Here is a 2,500-nt window from a genome sequence, read left to right as displayed (position 1 = left end):
CACCGAGGCTCCCGGGCCGCCCCGGGGCTCATTCTGGCTCTGCCGCCCCGTCCGATATTTTGGACCTCACCTCTCCCTATATCCCGATGGCACCCCTCTGGCTACCAAACGTCCCAAAAAAAAAAAGTCAACGGAACCTCACCAAATTTGGCAGGATCGTAGGGGAGGCCGAGACGAGTCGAAAGACACACGGCTCGTGCCTCTGGGCCTTCGGGGCCCCGAGGTACGGGCCCCGGAAGTCGCCGAATTCGCGGCCGCGTAACTTCCGGTCGGGCCGTCCGATCCGCCCCAGACTTCACAGGCTTGTAGAGGAGGCCGAGACGAGTCCAACGAGCCCTGGCACGTCCCTCTAGGCCTTCGGGGGACCGAGATACGGACCCCGAAACATGCCCGATTTTTGCCCGCCTTAGGCGCTCCCATCTCGGCCGCCGCACCCGCCTCGGCCGCGCTCTGGTTCTCACTGCTCTGGAAGAGCCACCCCGTCCAAAAATCGAACCGAGCGACTCAGCCTCGCCAGATTTGGCAGGCACGTAGGGGAGGCCGAGACGAGTGCAAGGACACCTGGCTCGTCCCTCTGGGCCTCCGGGGCCCCGAGAAACTGGCCCCGGAAGTCGCCGTATTCGCGGCGGCGTAACATCCGGCCGGGCCGTCCGATCCGCCCCAGATTTCACAGGCGTGTAGAGGAGGCCGAGACGAATCCAACGAGCCCTGGCACGTCCCTCTAGGCCTTCGGGGGACCGAGATACGGACCCCGAAACATGCCCGATTTTTGCCCGCCTTAGGCGCTCCCATCTCGGCCGCCGCACCCGCCTCGGCCGCGCTCTGGTTCTCACTGCTCTGGAGGAGCCACCCCGTCCAAAAATCGAACCGAGCGACTCAGCCTCGCCAGATTTGGCAGGCACGTAGGGGAGGCCGAGACGAGTGCAAGGACACCTGGCTCGTCCCTCTGGGCCTCCGGGGCCCCGAGAAACTGGCCCCGGAAGTCGCCGAATTCGCGGCCGCGTAACTTCCGGCCGGGCCGTCCGATCCGCCCCAGATTTCACAGGCTTGTAGAGGAGGCCGAGAGGAATCCAACGAGCCCTGGCCCGTCCCTCTAGGCCTTCGGGGGACCGAGATACGGACCCCGATATGGGCCCGATTTTTGCCCGCCTTAGGCGCTCCCATCTCGGCCGCCGCACCCGCCTCGGCCGCGCTCTGGTTCTCACTGCTCTGGAGGTGCCACCCCGTCCAAAAAATCGAACCGAGCGACGCAGCCTCGCCAGATTTTGCAGGCTCGTAGGGGAGGCCGAGGCGAGTCCAAGGACACCTGGCTCGTCCCCCTGGGCCTCCGGGGCCCCGAGATACGGGCCCCGGAAATCGGCGCATTCGAGGCCGCGTAACTTCCGGCCGCGAACTCTGACCCGCCCCAGATTTCACAGGCTTGTAGAGGAGGCCCAGACGAATCCAACGAGCCCTGGCCCGACCCTCTAGGCCTTCGGGGGACCGAGATACGGACCACAGAGTCTCAGCTTCAATCGCAGCCCCTGGGACGACCAGCCCCGTTCACTTTCAACGGGACCCCTGGTATAACCACGCCTCATACAGGCTAGATGACCGTGTGGAATTATGTTACGTAACTTCCGCGCCCGCCGCCCCAGCCACCCCAGATTTCACAGGCGTGTAGAGGAGGCCGAGAGGAATCCAACGAGCCCTGGCCCGTCCCTCTAGGCCTTCGGGGGACCGAGATACGGACCCCGAAACATGCCCGATTTTTGCCCGCCTCAGGCGCTCCCATCTCGGCCGCCGCACCCGCCTCGGCCGCGCTCTGGTTCTCACTGCTCTGGAGGTGCCACCCCGTCCAAAAAATCGAACCGAGCGACGCAGCCTCGCCAGATTTTGCAGGCTCGTAGGGGAGGCCGAGGCGAGTCCAAGGACACCTGGCTCGTCCCCCTGGGCCTCCGGGGCCCCGAGATACGGGCCCCGGAAATCGGCGCATTCGAGGCCTCGTAACTTCCGGCCGCGAACGCTGACCCGCCCCAGATTTCACAGGCTTGTAGAGGAGGCCCAGACGAATCCAACGAGCCCTGGCCCGACCCTCTAGGCCTTCGGGGGACCGAGATACGGGCCACAGAGTCTCAGCTTCAATTGCAGCCCCTGGGACGACCAGCCCCGTTCACTTTCAACGGGACCCCTGGTATAACCACGCCTCATACAGGCTAGATGACCGTATGGAATTATATTACGTAACTTCCGCGCCCGCCGCCCCAGCCACCCCAGATTTCACAGGCTTGTAGAGGAGGCCGAGACGAATCCAACGAGCCCTGGCCCGACCCTCTAGGCCTTCGGGGGACCGAGATACGGACCCCGAAACATGCCCGATTTTTGCCCGCCTCAGGCGCTCCCATCTCGGCCGCCGCACCCGCCTCGGCCGCGCTCTGGTTCTCACTGCTCTGGAGGTGCCACCCCGTCCAAAAAATCGAACCGAGCGACGCAGCCTCGCCAGATTTTGCAGGCTCGTAGG

The sequence above is a fragment of the Hemibagrus wyckioides genome, linkage group LG14, assembly GCF_019097595.1.
Source record: "Hemibagrus wyckioides isolate EC202008001 linkage group LG14, SWU_Hwy_1.0, whole genome shotgun sequence".
Taxonomy (NCBI): domain Eukaryota; kingdom Metazoa; phylum Chordata; class Actinopteri; order Siluriformes; family Bagridae; genus Hemibagrus; species Hemibagrus wyckioides.
The sequence above is the reverse complement of the archived record's forward strand: the minus strand, read 5'-3'. Positions refer to the sequence as shown.